Raw genomic sequence first — 17,523 nt, 5'->3', positions numbered from 1 at the left:
ATATTGGTATTTGCAGGAGACTCTATGCAATTAACTCCTATTCTCCTGTAAATCCCAGTGGGTACATATCCGCATATTTCGGTACTTCAATAACTTTATGAACCTGTATAATAACTGAATTTTATTAAGTTGAGGAAACTTGATTTGGGTAGACTATGAGTCTCAAGTGTTCAGTGTGAATCACTAATAATTTTTATTAGTTTACTAGATGTGACATTTTTTTCTGTCTTCCAGCCCAGGATTTTAAAATGGAAAGGCAGGAAGTAGGTATTGCTGAAATGATATCAGACTAATAAGTTACTCATAATCCTTCAGTGACTTCACTGTGAATTATTGGGGAAGATTAATGTTATCAATATACATTTATGTAAATGATGCTACATGGAGTTAACAAGTAAGTCCCTACAATAGTTTCTCACAACAGAAGATATTTATTTATTATAATGGTTGTGAATATTGATTCTACATCCTAGCAAATATCTTCTATTTGTTGAACTAAGCAAAACTTATTCTGGTCTAGTATCTGAAAGGTTCTTCTGCAAAAACTTTTCCAGTACTTGGGAATAACAAAATGGGACTGAAAAAGGAGGAGTTAGCAAACTTGATTCATCAATTACAGGGTAACCAAGGCTGGATTTCAAGAGCATCTTCATGGTGTTTATAGTTAGCTGGCCAGCTGAGATCTTTGAAATGTTACAAATGATAAACACAGTATGAAATAGTTTTGTTGTATTCTTTTCCTTAAATATATTCAGTTAGATGTGAACATGACAAAGTTTTTAAGATACACTGTTTAATTTCAGTGTTGCTTGAAATATGATGTAAATCTGATCCTATTGGCATCAACTTTGACTAAGAAATTGTAGGTTTGGCATTAACTATTTTGGTCACAAACAATGAGAAACTAAGGTGTCCATGAGTATGTTGTGTTGCACCATTTAGTAAATAAACATGTTTTGCTGAATGCTTGACTCAGTGTCTTGGTTTTATTTTCTCCAGATAAAATTTGATGTCTTTGCTTTTCAACACATTTTGACTCATTTTTATTATTATCAAATTATCAAATTATGCTATCATTTTCACAATTCTGATAGATTATCTTCTTGCAGTAACTGAGTTTTAGAAAGCAGCTTCCTATTTTTACTGATTTTTATGTATTTGCTTAAATTTCCCTCTCAAAACAAAACAAAAAACACAAACACCAACAATGAAACAAAAACCTGGAAATAGATTAATTTCTTTGGCTTTCTGCTAATAGTCTTAGTGTAACTATTGTCACTTCTGAGTTCTATGAGAAAATACATTATTTGCAAATTTTCAGGAGCCTGAAATTCTACACTTTTCCAAGATCTGGAGCAAAAATAATATTGTGTTAATACTTAGAATGTGTAAACAGAAATGAGGCACTTAGTGATAGTTCTATTGGTCTGATTTTGTTCTCAAGAAATATAGTGCAGTGGTTCAATCTGGATGCAGTTGATGAAAAATATATGTCAATAGTTCAATCAAGGGAGATCATCCAAAATAAGTAAACCAAAGAAAATTCTAAGTTTTTATTGTATAAGTAGATGGCAATTGAAAATATATGGAAGTTGCCCTGAAAGTAATGATTCCTATTTATTTCTGGGGAAACTATAACATATACAAAGAGCATAATAACACTATCAGGCAGTGGTTCATAGCTGAGAATTTTCCCTGTTTTTCAACACAGTCACTACTATTAACTACAGATTTTTGCCAGGAATGAACAAGAGCCTGCCTGCCATGCTTGTAGAAATTTGCATGTCTGTCCAGAATTTGGCCTGTCTTTCACATTGTTGTTGTCACTGCTGAAACACACCACATGCTGCCTCTCTGAGCTCACATCCACACTTCGATTTCCATCAATTTCAGCAAAAGTCACTGAATGTCAATTGCTGCAATTATTTTTTTCCACATAGAGGAATTCATTTCCACACTGTTACTTCATCCAGACTTCTATGTTAGATGATATTTGTCAAGCTTTAGGAAGGAGATGCATTTGGGCATGTAATATTATCATAAAGTGAAATTACCTATCAGTATTTGGTAATAATGGCTTATTAATACTTCTGGCAATAAATAGACATTTTCAACAGCAGAACAAGGTATAAAATAACTTAGTGAGGGGATGAAAGAAAATATAGAGATATTCAGAAATATGAAAAATGCTGATCAAGGAATCTCTCAACAGTTGTAATCTCTTTAAGTTGGTGTCATATTTTTATTTATATCTTTTACCTTTGTATATTGAACCCCCAAAATAGTCCTCAGAAAATAGTAGCCAAACTTGTTGAATGAATCATATGGCAAAATGGATGAATACATATTTCATTAATCAGCTATCCACCTGCACAGTAGTCATATTTATTCATTCTGAAGTCATATGGGTCAATTCACTAGTTGTGAATTGAAACTAATTGTTTTTGAATATAATCTGAGTTGCTCTTAGTATTGCAGATCGCACCAATTTAGAAGGCTAAATCTTATTTTCACAAGTTCTTTATACTCTAAATCACACAGGAATTTAAGTCTAACAGTTATTAATATGATAGAGATGTAATGGGATAATTTTGATTGGTAAATGAATTACCCTACATCACTGTAGAAAATAGCACTTAATACACCACTTAGGCTGTACCAAGCCTATGCAAATAATGATCTTAAATTCTGTTCTACAGCAGTCTAAATCCAATGAACCGCATGAGGTGCCGAATTTGTATGAGTGGGCTGAGGGTTCCCCTATTAATTACCCGTGTACCACTTCTTTTCATTCTGCCTTAGGAAAGTGCCAGCCCTCCCACATGACAACATGCATCACACTTAAGGCTACTCTGTAAAAAGTCTGTTTCCACCACATTTTATTTTTGTTCCAAAGGCAGGTATGCAAACTCTCCTTATGGAGGTGTTAAAATTTCCATAACAATCTCTGCTTACCCAAACACCAGAAGATATAAAATGAAAATTACTTAGTGTTAATAACACATGTTCTACATTTAATTCTTAGGTTAGATCAAAAGGCATTATTTATTTTCTTAAATCATGAGGAAATTGTAAATAGTAACAAGTGGAAATGCTGTATGACTTAAGGGGAGAAAATACTCACCAAATAGAAGATATGCATTTTGCTAGGATTTTCTCTTAAAAATATTTGGTTAAGTTGAAATGCTTGTTGGTGTCTGTCAGGAAAAATGTATAACTCAGATAGATAGCTGCATAGTTTGAATTTAATTTCCTTTGCTTTGAAAATTCCACGCCAGAAATATTAAGTGAAGTGAGTGAAATAGTCCATTAAAAACATTTCTTCAACAGAAATTTCAAATTGAAGGGTACTGCATTGGTATGCATTAGAGGTTGCTTATCATGGCTTTATAAAGAAAAAAGTGGAAAACATAGGAAGCCTGACACAAGGGTTCTTTTCTAAGCAAGCAATTTAAAATGTATTTATTAAAGTGTATCTTGTTTATAGTTTATTCTTTTTTTTTTTCCTATTGAACAAGTGTTTTCTAAAGTTCGGAATGCAACTGATCAAACTACTTATACTACAAATTTTAGCTATCAAATTACAAAATAAATAATTGGTATTGATCTAAGATTATTTTAACTTTGTTCTCAGACATCCTAAAACAGGAAATACTTTCTTCCTTCTTATTATTATCATTGAAATGATATGAAAAGGGAATTTGCTTCCTCTACTTTCCAGAAATTAATTTCTTTGTTTTTCATAAAGGATAAATAAGAACTTCATTCTTCTGTTTTCACCCAGGTGGATTAATCAGTTTGCTAGTTTCGGAAGTTTGTTCATAGCTCCTGGAGTTATTCCTATATGTTTAAGTGATGCTTCCAGATTGCATCCATTTTAAACTTCCTCACTAAGAATTTAGAATAATTGTTTTCATCCTAATGGTAAACTTTCAAGCGTGCATTATCTACATTATCCTCAGTAATAGTAGTTTTGTCATTAATCTATTTGTCTAACTGCATAAAAGCTTAACAGCTTTTTAAAGCTTGAGAACATTATTTAATGAAGCATTAAGATACAATTCTAGCCTGATTCAGAGCCATACTTTCTACCTATCTATAAGAAACCAGGGTTCATAAACCTAAACTGATTCAAATCTTCTATGAGACAAACATACACTGTGATATTCCTGTTCCTATCACCTAGGAATGAAACCCACTTGCAAATAAATTGTTGTCTTAGTTCCACTTCCAAATAATAAAAGAACAAAGGTCAAACTCTGAAGTTTGCCCTTTGGTTTTGTTTAGTCAGTAGACTTGAAATTTAAGTACATGTTATAGTATGTTATATGATGTCACAATACTGCGACATTTTTGTGGTATGTGTGTACCCTACATTTTTCCCTATGCAAAAATAACAGCAAATGCAGATAATCTGTACCATTTTTTTTCCATATCACTAATTTCTTTTAGAAGTACAATTGCTTAAGCAATCATAGAACATATGCACATTCAATATAAACAGAGATAGTTGAATACATCTGTCAATGTACGTATGTATTAATCTGTGATAGTAATGTGGTAAACTGGTAAGAATTCAACTTAAAGGAAAGAAATACACACAAATATTTACATTGCTTGCGCCAGAAAAGAATGACCTGCTAAAAATCTTGGTCTCACAGCAAGTGACAAGTAAGTTTCTTCTGAAATTTGTGCTTTCACAGGATCATTGTTAATGCTTGCTGACTAAAAGTTATTTTTCCTGTCCTAAGAAAGGCCATTACAACAAACTTTTCTATTGCGTTTGCAAAATATTAATAGTAAGTTGGTAATTTTCCATGCTTTTCTGATCAATTATAAAAGAACATGTGATCAACCTTTGTACTGATCTAATCAGAAATTCACAATATAAATGATTAGATTTTAATTAGTTCTTTCAACAATCTATTTCTGAAATTTGTTACAGATAATCTCTTGCTATATTAATGTAGCCTAGCAATAATTAATATTCAGCTTTCTGGCACTAATCACCAGAACCATGGCTCGCTTCCTAGCATTTAGGGCAGCCCTTGGAAATAATGTGATAAAGCACTCAAAAGCGTTCAACCAATTAATGTGCTTGGATGAGTGAGCTTTCCAAGCCATTCGATTTTAAAAGCAAGTGTCTCGTGACATGGAATTTTCTCCATGTGGAATTCACTAAAATTCTGTCCCACTAAATGATGAGGCTGTAGAAGAAAACTGTAATCAGGATGTGTTAATCTGAGGGGATATTCTGCTGTTCCTAATAAATAGTCAAAATATCTTAGAGAAAGAGTGTAGCGCTTGTTGTGAGTTTTTCTGTCTACAGATGCCAACAAATGTAATGTGTAGACACTATGCTTTGTGGTATGAAGGGACGTTCAGAATTTTTGGTTGTAGAGATATAGTATTACCTTTGTGTGGTGGAGAGGATGGTGCTTATGCTATCTTGCTTTCCTTATTTCTTTAAGGGGGTCAGAATTTTCTGAAATGTCACATTCTTCTGAACAATTACTGTAAAATATTCATGTTTCATTGAAAAAATATCCATAAGGTTTAAGGGTAAAAATGAAATGTGACAGGATGCAAAGAGGAAAGAAAAATGCTGCTGGTTTCATGCAATAAATAAATGAATAAATGTTTTCAGTGTCAGTTAAATTTGCTCAGTGTTTCTGAGTTTCTGCAGGAGGCAGGAGTCAATGAATAGGAGAACTTACACCTGGAACCTTACATCTAAACAGAGCCTATATGTCTACTTGCGGTGTGTGGGATATTCTTGATGTTGAGAAGAGTAAATCAAGGGGAAAAACCAGGGAGAGAGCAGTGCCATAGGAAAGACAAGAATGTCTCTTTTGCCTAACTGGATTGGGTACTGGTGATTTTTGCTGTGATCACTTTGTTTGTGACTGATGTGAGATAACTCCAAATGTTTTCTTAAAGATAATCTAAATGCAAAAGAAGTGCCTGAAGGGAGTGAGGGTATAAGATGCTGACATACAATAGACCCCTTGCCTTTTCAGAGGCAAGTTTAGGGTTGGGAAGGTGGGAAGGGTTACTTACAGCTCCTGAAAACTGCAGTCTTTGTTAACCATAATACAAGAAGCTCTCTGAGATGTAGGACTTCAAGAAAAATTTGTAAAACATCAATTCTGTCCTGACACTGAATCTCTGAAGAAGCCATCATACAACGGAAGGTAGGTGACCATGTGAAGAATTGTGTTTTTTTTCTTTTTAAGAAAAAAAGAGCCTTCTTCCAAGTCTTACAGAAAAAAAAATACATTAGGGTACTCAAAAAGCTAAGTTTGTATTTCACCACTAATTCTATCTAACTGAAAGACGTTGACTGGCCACACACCTCCTTGTTCATGATAGTATTCCTACCTAGAGGTAACAGCCCAGTCTTCTTGCCTTGCATGTGATCCATGTGGCTAGTCTGTTTCTGCATCTGATAATAGCACTGAATTGCATAAGGTATATTCTCTTTTCAAAATCTTTTCAGTTTAAGTCTTGTAGACCAGAAGGAGCATGTGGTACAAGGCTTCCTCAGCTTCTGACATTGTTTTGATTAATTTCTGTCCCTTGTGTGCTCTTGTGCAAAAGAGAAACACAAGGATCTGCTTTCCTACTTTAATCATCCCAATCAAAGCAATCTCTTTGATCAGCAACACAAATTACAGTACACTGCATATTCTACGACTGAAAAGTCCAGTGTGTGCTGTAGATCAATATCCAAATGGTAAAAAAAAATATTTCAAGTTCAGCTCAAAAAGAATGTTGTTTTTTGGCTGACTGGTAGTCTGGCATTGTAGCACATTACTCCTCTATGTCTTCAGCTAACAAGGCTTCTGTAAACAGGCTGACTCATTTAGCTCCTGTAGGAAAGCTCACATTTTTTTCCTCATCAGTTTTATCTGCTGGCTACTCAGAAGTCTGTCTTTATTGTCTGTATTTTCTAAATCACAAAATGGCTGTCGAGAAATTAAAATATGAACCCACATACGGAACAAAGGAAGTCTTCATTGTGTCTTGGGTCACAAAACCTCATTTCTCATTCCACTAGTTGCTTCTAGAGGCTTTCATTGCTGTGGTGCTTAAGACTGAGATGTAGACATCCTCACAGTCTAGCACTAATCCCTCTGATGAGACAGGGAAGTCATGCTGATTCCATCACAGATGGGAAATTTGAGGATGTAAAGCTTAATATCGGCATCAAGCTTCTTTTTGCCCTTTCCTTTCCACAAGGTGTGTTGTGCTATGCAGGGATGCCACATTAGCTCCCATTTGGAACTCTTAGTTACTCATGCATGATACATGAGTAACTAAGTCACTTTTTCACTATCCTGGAGCTGTTCAAGGCCAGGATGAATCGGGCCTTGAGCAGCCTCCTCTAGAGGGAGGCATCTCTGCCTATGGCAGGGGGATTGGAATTAGATGATCTTAAAGGTCCCTTCCAACACAAGCCATTTGTTAATTCTATAAGTCTGTTCCTCCCACACAGCTGTCAAATAGCAATTAATCCTTTTGTGGCCCTTCTGAAAAATCAAAGAAATGGTTCTCATATTCTGTTCAGTTTCTTCCAAGTCATTTGAAGCATCCTTTTATGCTGGTGTTTTGTGTTTTAATTATTATCATTCAGTGAGGGTTTTATTGCTTTAACTTTTTGTTTCTGTTTAATAATCCTGTTCTTTATTTCTCTTTCTCTTTCACACATTTTAAACTTTACAGTCACAGATGGTTCCCTCAAACATAAAGTTAAACACAGAAAACAGCCTACTTGAATAAAAGACATGCATAATTGTTTGCAGAATCAGGGCTTACTGAGCACATCATAAATACAAACAGGCTCTTGCCATTGGAAACTGATGAGCAGCTGTATTAGTTGGTACATAAGGAGCCCTCAGAAACTTCTTTTGTACCTCTCCGGAGTTGTTGCACATCCCAAGGCACACACCTGTTTGGTTTTAAAAGAAATAAGAAAGCAGACGTTACTTCCTGTGTTTGTATTCCTCAGACTGAGACTGGAGAGTGCATACAGAGGCACAAGTGACATAAGCCAGATGCACAGTGGTTATTTTAATCGTGGTCATTGGCGTGCAAAGCAAGACTGGATGGTGACTCTCAGAATTAAATACTCTCTTTTTCTTGGGTTACTCAACAGAGAATAAATAGGGAAATAATACTGCCAATGTAACTACTTTTGGAGTTGTAGTGCCATTCAGCTGGGAAGGGTTAGGATAAAACACAGTACAAAAAGAGGCCTAATTCTTTTTCTTTCCTTTTTTCCCCATTTTCCTAATCCATTTCTAACCCTTGAGCTCTAACACGGGGCCTGCTGACACATCTGAATGCCATTGCCTGTTTAGCTTTGGGAGTGTGATTTCACGAGGGCTCTAAGGTTCACAGAGACCTCGCATGCTGGCAGCTGGATGTGTCCTTATTGGACTTCACATTTGCTGATGATTGAGGAGTAAATGCCTGTGAGGATAAAATATCAGCATATTCACCTTTTACTCAATGTATTTTCCTGTTTCACCAAGCCTTCATAAGCATTTTGATACAGAAACAGCTCTGTTTATTGGAGGTGCTTGTTCCCCACACTCTTGGGACTGTGCCCAGTTGCAATCACAGCAGTGTTATTGCAGTTCCTTCCTGTCCCTTTGATGCAGCATTTGCTTTTTAAATTCCTGCTGCTTTCACTCATTTTTCTCTGTGTGCTTTTTGGCTGAGTTTCTGAAGGTACTGGGCCTCTTTTAGGGACAAAAACTTTAACAGGGAGGGCATGTTTTTCCCACCTCATTTATTCACTAACTCTCAAATGTTAAAGCCTGATAAATTTATTAGCATCAACAACCTCTGGATGCGCGGTGTGGACTACATCTCTTACAGTCTCTCTTATTTAATGCTTAACTAAATCAACTTTAATAAGACAGTGAACTTTTTTTCCCACCTTCTCTGCTTACTCCCTCACTGATGCAGGAGTTTAAGGAGTTGAGTGCCCTAGAGAGAGGATATGGTGCCTTGTAGGACCAAGCTATTAAATGGCAAATACCTTGCAGAAAATACCTTAGTCACTGTAAACTTTCAGGAATGAATGCTGGAGTCTAAATGAGATGAGATGTGCAAGTGCCAGTGAAAAGTATCATTAATGTACACAGAATAGGAAAAAATGAATGTGAAGAATATCTTTGAAAAAAAATTGTATTTGCTAGGATTTATAGCAATAATATTTTTCACAAAGGACAAGTAATAATCATCTGAGGAATGGGGAACACTGGAGCATCAGTTAATTTTTTTGGTCATCAACAATAACACAAAGACAAATCCTAGCAATTGTGATTCTTGTAATCCATCCCCAGTACTTACACTTAAACATTCTAAGGTCCAAATCTGCAGATGTAAATTTCTCTGAGTCTTCTTATTTCAAAACCCCAGTGCTGGAGTGAGGGTGGGGAAAAACTAAATAATTTATTTGTTTGGAAATGTTAAGAAAATGCTCAGGTTGATAAATTTTAAACCGTTTTAGATGTTTTCCTCTAATGTTTTTCTCCTTTCTTTCTCATTTTGAAAAATTCTTTCATTCCTACAGTTGCATTTATTGTATGTTGGTCATGTTGCTATTCTCCTAAATTGGATATTCTCAACTGTTCCCTTGTTATTTATCTTGAAATGCAAACTTCATTTCCAATTCTGACACAATAGCTCTCTATAGCAATGGAGCTTTTAGTGGGTAAGGAATGAAAGACTGGAGTAACTTAATAGCAAAATGACTACTGTACTTTCCATATAAATGTTATTAAAAGATCATATCCAATAACTGCTGCTTTGCTATTAGAATTTTCTGGTGTTACTCAACATTTGGACTTAGGCTCACAGCATATTGATATATGGGCTTAAGGGCTTCAGTAATTAAAAACTTCCCTACCATTTTCTGCATGCACAAGCAAAGTATCTGGTGCTGCAGAGACTCTTACAAATGCTATTCTATCTACCAGCACCACCAGAAAAGTTAGACACTTTTCCTTGAATTAACTTGCAAAATAGTATATGGCCCATCATCCTGTAAAAGATGCCATCAAGCAAGGTCAGGCTTGTTCATAGCTGGGGAGATCGTGCTCATCAATGAACAGAAGAGTCTTGGAATGCAGCTCAACTTCTAACTTGAGTATATCTCACTGTGCTCTCAGGATTGAATACATAATGATAACTGGGCCTTTCCAGTTCCAATGGGCAATCTTCATCTACTCTGCTGTGACCCAGAAATTTGCTCAATGATTGCCTTTGAAACTGATGTTTTGTGAGCTCATATAACTTTAAAGAGAGCTTTACTCAAGATTTTAATTTACAAAGGGCTATTAAGAGAATGGCCTGACCACTTGTGTGAGTCATTTTTTTTTCACCTTTCTCAGATCATGTCATCTTCTAAAGAAGAATTGATAAAAAAAAGATATATCTTCAAATCTCTGCCTGCAGGATCTAAAATGTCCTGAAAACTCTGTCCTTATCTAAATTATGATAGTACAGCTGCTCAATCAACTATATTAAAACTAGTGTGAGCTTTCTGAATTTACAGCATTGACACTCAGATAAAACTTAAAACATTTTTTTTTAAATGGTGAATGCGGAATACTGATGACCATAAAACCATGACAAAGTTAGAGTGACCAACTTAAGATATTACTAGAAGGATAGCCTTTCCAAAACTCATGAGCAAACTATTGTATTTTCTCTATAAATTAGGGGCTTTAAGTATCTTAGTTGAGAAAAATGAGTCATTTCTTGAAAAGTAATTTCCTTTAACATTGGTAACCTTGTCTACCTGACTCTGACAATGCACAGGTCATAAGCATTGCCTGAATCTTGTACATAGCAGTTGGTTAGTATAAACGAGACCCTATCGTTTAAGATGCTTTGATGTTACTTAATTTTAAGCCCTTTGATTTGATTCACAAAGCAGTTTCTAGGAATTCTTTGTAGTATTCCTTAGTCTGATTAAATTTCCAGATGCTTTCCCACCACTATAACTCTGATTATATCTGGGAAACAGACCTTTTTGGTTAGAGAGTGCCATTTTTAAACATTCATTTTTCAGACTAAGCTTGCTGTTCAAGTTCTGGTCTGCTGCCTTCTGGATTGTGACAGGCATTAAATCACACTTGAAAACAGTGAAATCATTCTTCTCAAAAAGGTTCTGTTTCATCTTGTTTACTGGGCCCTATTATTTTTAAAAGTAGTATTTGTTACAAGCCATTTACTGAATTATGAGGCTTTGGACAGTTTTAGCTAACATGCGAATAATCTTAAAAAGCTGGGCTTTTAAATACTTAAGCAATTATGTTGTTTCCAGCTTGTTCACAATACTATTTTTCTTGGTTTCAGACAAACTAAGCTTGGCAAGGTGTTGTGTTTCATGGAGGGGAAGGAAAAGAAATTGGTGGGCAGATTATGAGTTCACATGAACATAAATTTCCTTGAGATTGTCAATTATCTTTTATTACATGATATCTTAAAACTGAAATGACCACTGCAATGTGTTAAATAGAATAACTCAGAACTACCATAGAGTATCCTATGGTCTATTCTAGCCAACAGTTTCAAAAGGGAAAGAGGCTTTTGGCTGATTTAATTTCAAGAGCTCACCATGATTTCTCCAGAACAAAGAGTACCAGTCCATGTTTCTCTGTATGATATTACTGTAGCTGTGTTTATGGACTGTATCTATCAGACAGTGCAATATTAAACAATTGACACAATGGCAATTTCTTTCCCTTTAGTGATATAGACATGTGTTGTACTTCAGAAAATAAAGACAAGAGTATTTCTTGAAAGAGAACATGGTAGTTTGACACAAAAGCAACAGAAGATAATAAATATAGGAAAAATTTTCAGGGAGGGAGACTAAGGATGAAATAATGAGCTTAGGTGGCTGCCTCACTATAATCCAAGAATTGCTTTATCACGTTTAAATAAATTTAGACTAGTCTAAAAGTCTTTAAATAAATAAAGGCTAATTCAGGAGTCTACTTAGGGAAGTGAGTTTTGACAGGTACATAATCACCATATAAGAATAGTAGGTACACGCAGCATCTCAGCTTCCAGTCATGTGCTCAGTCCATTAAATCACACTAAAAAGCAGATTTTTTTCTCCTATCCTCTTCCAAATGAACTGTAAGTTTAGGACGTGAAATTGCTCTAAAAAATGTAGAATGAAAACAGAAAGCACAGGAGTCAACTGCCACAATTGTCTGCTCAGCCCTGATGCAGCTGTCACAGCCCAAGTGCCAGAATAGGGTGGTTGATACACCTTTGATTTAGCACTTGGCTCCATTTAAAACCATACATAGTTGAAATAAATTACCAGCACTCTCTCTTGTTAGGTAGAGTGCAGAAGCCATTAAGCTAGAAATATAGTAGTAGTAGTAGAAATGTAGTAGTAGTAGTAAAATTGTGAGAGATAATAGCAGAAACAAAAGGCTAAGTCCAAGTGGAGCTATAAAAGAGCCATTTTGCATGAAGCAGCATATTTTCAAGTCAGCGTTTTGCAAATCACCAGGCCTACACTCACTTTCTTTTGCCTGTCTCATCTCTCTCAAAGCCCCAGTAGTTCTTCTGAATTGAGACTGATGCAGACTATATTTGTGAGTGAAGTGTATGTACATCCATGCTTCTCAGCCTGGGGATGCCTCAAAAATAACTGCAAGGAAAGGGAAGCAGAACAGATCCTAACAAACCCTGGCACCTGCAATTGAGCAAAGGAACAAAAATGGGCAAATGCAAGCTATGCAAGAGCATTCAGAATTTATGCTGAGAATTTAAGCTGATTCTGAGCTGAGTATAGCAACACTGTACAGGCAGTCACTGGAGTGTTATCAGAAATTTTCAGATGGTGTATCTGGTAGGAGAGGTTGAGCAGCATTATAAGAAAGAAGTGGAAGTTGCAGACATTCTCATCTCCCATTGTTTGTATCCAGCTGCTTATTTGTAGACCAAAGGCTAAATTGATCACGTAGAAAAATCTGACAGGAAAATCATTCTTTGATTTACAGAAGAATGTTCCATTATCCTGCAGAAAATTTAAACTGAAGCAAAATGGTAATTTTAGTGTTGCTTTGACAAATCCCTGTTCAATTTTAGTTTTCCTGGCAGTTACTTTCTATCAGAGCAGATAGATTTTGCAGAACTTGTTGGCAAGTACTTTGCACACAGTAAATATCTGGAATTATTTGTAGATGAGCTTATCAGACAAAGAATGAAGTTCATGTTTCTATTTATTACCCATTTGAAAACAGATACAGAAAAATAATTTGTTGCAGAATATTGGAGGCATCTTTCACAGGGAAAATTTAGCCACTCTTTGAGACATCTGCTACTGATTACCTACCTCAGTCACCCTGTATTGCTCCTCTGTGACTATATAGAAGCTTCACTTCAGAAAGTTTCGGCTTATTACATTGCAAAGAGGAATAGCAAGTACCAAGAAGAGAATAATGCTGTCAACACGCCAATACAAATGCTGATGGAGAGACTAGACATCCTTCAAACAGGAGTGTGTTTGTGAATGCTGAGTAATCAGCCGTGCCAAATGGCAGCACCAAAATTTTTCCCCACCTGAAGTGCTCCGAGTGGCACAGGTGGAGTTCTAACATCAGAGAGGGAGTGCTCTGCTTCCATCTGTTGGCGAACAAGAGGAAGGACAGCCAGCTGAGATTTGATTTTCATCCAGAGGAACAGATGTCTCAGAGGAGGACAGCTGTGATACGGCAGGCAAGAATTGCCAAAGATCTGTTCACAACAGCTTCACTCAAGTGTCCCCACCACTGCCTTGAGACACACCACTGCCACAGGTACCTGTGAAACTTCTAGAGGTGATCCAAGAAAAAGAATATTAGAATCACATAACAGCTTGGAAGGGACCTTAAAGCTCATATAGTTCCCACCACATCAGGCTGCCCAAGGCCCCGTCCAACCTGACCCTGAATTCTTCCAGGGATGGTGCATCCACAGCTTCTCTGGACAAAAGAGGAAAAAGGTATCTAATTCTAATGTATCCAAACAGCTATCATATGCTGATTCCTAGCCAAGAAAATCTAACTTTGAGGGCATTCTTCAATAGGAAATGACAGAGTAAAACAAGTATACCAGTGTGCTCTCGCTTGTGATCTGGTTCTGATACCTGAAGATCAGCAGGAAAATAATCAAAGCTGAGTTACTGTTGGTGGGCTGAGGTGCAGCCATGGGTCTCAAACACGCAGAACTACCCTGCTGTCTGAGATCCCTGCATGTGCACTGGGACTGTAGCAATATACAAACCACCAACACCAGCCTGTGGCTGATGTCAGTGTGAGGCAGGAAACTTGGGCTTTGGGCTGTTATTAAATTTCTGCCAGATGTAGTGAGGACAGATGAGAAGGCCACATTTAAATTAAGCAAATTTACAAGAAATATAATCACTCTGTATTTCCAGATACATGTTAGTACTTTACTTTTCTTGGTTGGTTTTATTTGAAAAGTAGTTCTCCTCCATCCTCTCAGGAACTCACAGAGTATGTCTCTAATTCCTGCTCTGGTTGTTGGTAAGAACTCTAACAGAAGAACTAAGTGTGCTATAAAGAAAAATGAACAAATTTAATGACTGGACACAGAATTAACTTTTTCATGTTATATTGGATACATTGCTTCTACCTTATGGTGTAGAACAGATACCATACAGACCCATCCATGAAATAGAATATCCAATTTTATTCCAGCGCATCCAATCACTGCTCTGTAATGAGTTGGAGGGACTTTTTTTTTTTTTTTTAAACCAATTGTTATTTGCACTCTTACCTTTTACTTCCATTTAATTATGATTTCTGTGGAAATATGAGATGAACTTACTTAAAACAGAATGTACAAAGAATAAGTCTTTGTGCTTTCATTTTACTTAATTAAGCTGTATGAAATTATAAGCTATGTACAGTACAACAGAAAGCACAAATTCTCATTTGAGAAAAAATGAAGTATTTTTAATACTTACTCAACTTCTTAATTATGAATTTATCTTAAAATGTATATTTGAGTCCCACATACTACGTGTTCAAAGGCTTTCTTGACACAGGATAAAATTATAAAGCTTGATTACTCTCTTTTTATTGATACAAAACAAAGGTTTAGGATTACATCACAATAGAGAAACAGTATGTGGATCATCAAGCTAAGTAAGAATCAGTATTTAATGAGCTGTGCCTTCTCAATCTTGATCATCAACTTTACACCTATCAAAATTCATAACTCTGGGTTTAACATATATTAAAAACAAATAGATTCAAAATAGTACATAATTCTTGCCACCCAAGTGTCATTTCTTAGAAGATAAAGTGACTTTGTGTCTACTAGCCTTAAAAAAATTACTTCTTGTCTCTCGGTCCTTTCTGTTCACTTCCCTTTAAAAAGCAGAATTGTTTCACTGTAAACCGCTCAGATCATTTGGTTACTGATGTAAATCTCTATCTCCCACTTCTGGGCAAAGCAACCTTTTAAAATCCATTCAGTCTAGCACATGCAGCAGGGGGATAAAATGCATTTTGCTCAAGGAATAGTGCAAGAAATCTTTGTCTAGCTTGTAATGGAGGAATATATTGGTGAAGGGGCCACCATGACAGGTTAAGCCCACAGGAAGCTATCTAAGAGACCAGAGCTGTAGTTCATTCTGGTTTCTTTGGTTTAGTGCCAGTGACATTTTTTTTTCCCATTTGAGTCAACAGACTTTAGGGGCTTGGTGGCTGTTGGCACATAATACCAGCCTTTGAAATACTGATTGCTCAGCCAAAGTTAACAGAAACAGCTGCAAAACAAGATGTCATTATCTCTGGGTCTTGCACTGAGAGCTACAAGTGCACTGCCATCTGCAAAAAGCAGTTCTTTAATAAGGGGACTTCTGAAGCCTTTGTTTCTGTATACGAAAAGACAAATTATAGGCATTGCTTGGGGAAATCTGGAACTGGACTCTCAAAAACAGGCTCTAAGTTTGTTCAGTCTACTGCTGCTGCAATAAATGAATCTTTGTAACACCAAAATTCTGCAGTTCTACTCTTTGCAATCCATCTTTCATCCAAACAGTCAACTTCTTTAACTTATTTGCCTATGCCAAGAAGAAGTTGGGACTTATCTTCTGTATAGCAGCATAGAAAGGCCTATTTAATTATTTGAACTCAAATAGTATCAAAAAGCATTAAAAACTGTGATGTTTCAAAACAGCTGTAAAAAAATCGTGGTGTTGTACGGGCATGGATAAGAAAGATTCAAGTTAGTATTTTGCATGAAGTGATCCATAAATATCCAGTCACTTCTGTCATTACAAGGCATTTTTCCAGTTCATTGTCTAGCTGATGGGACCTATGTAAGCTGTTGTAATACTTCTTTTTAAAGAGAAAATCATACATATACTATCAGAGGCCCTGACACATTTTAAATAATTCAATTTGTGTCACACTGAACCTATGTTGAGGAAATGAAATAAGGTCATGACTTTCTGATTAATTTTAAGCTTTGAATAATGATTTGTTTTAATTACAGCCAGTGATTCTTCTTAAGCTGAAGAGGAACAGATACTACAGAATGTAATCTTAAAGAGTTCATGACCATGACAAATTATAAATACTTTGTATTGTACAGGTAAAACATGAAATTCACCGAAGTTACATTGTCAACCAATTATCATCAAGGTTTCCATTAAAGTAATATTAATCTTGGTGTCAAAGATCACAAAGATGGTGTGTTTTATTATGTTTGTTTTTTATTTACATGCAATCTTTGTACTAGAAAGCCTTCTCCTGTACTTGGCATTCTAAATTTTACAAGTTCTTCTATAATGCACAGCTCCATTCATCCCATTTGTCTAAAAAGTCAGTGACAATTAATTGGAAAATCAAGAACAGATTTTAATTAAAAAACAGTGAATAAGGGGCAATTGGAAAATCATTTGGGTTAAGAAATGCAAAGAAGCATGGAACAAGACCATGCTTCTTGTTCCATGATACAAGATAGGCCCAGAAACAAAAAAAAAAAAGGCACAAGGATTAGACAGTGGTCTGAACAGAGCAGCTGAACAGCTTTTGAAGTAAGTGTATTTATAAACAAGAGTTTAAAGAACAACAAGGAAAGGGTTCAGGGCAGGAAGCTATAGTAAATAGGAATGGCTGTGGGAAATATCAAGAGACTCACAGGAAAATGAAGTCTTTTATTCATTTAAACCATTGAAGCATGACCTTTTGTAACATGAAATTTTAAAATTGAGATTTCTTTTTCTTTTTTTTTTTTTTTCCTAGTAAGTGGATAAAATTATTTCATTTATTTGTACTCACTACTCATTCTTTTAGCTTGAAATTTTGAATATACTACCTATGAATGTAAATCTATAGGAGAAGACACCTGCTTTGGTGGGTTTCACAGCTTTTGTCAGAACAAAACTGCTGTCTCAGTATTCGGAAGGCTCTGAAGGCTTACCACCTTCAGTATGAAGTCAACAAACTCCAGTATAAGAACTGT

Source organism: Coturnix japonica, chromosome 3 (genome assembly GCF_054131305.1).
Source record: "Coturnix japonica strain WE chromosome 3, WE-NBRP24, whole genome shotgun sequence".
In the NCBI taxonomy this organism is placed as follows: domain Eukaryota; kingdom Metazoa; phylum Chordata; class Aves; order Galliformes; family Phasianidae; genus Coturnix; species Coturnix japonica.
Note: the sequence above shows the minus strand (reverse complement) of the source record.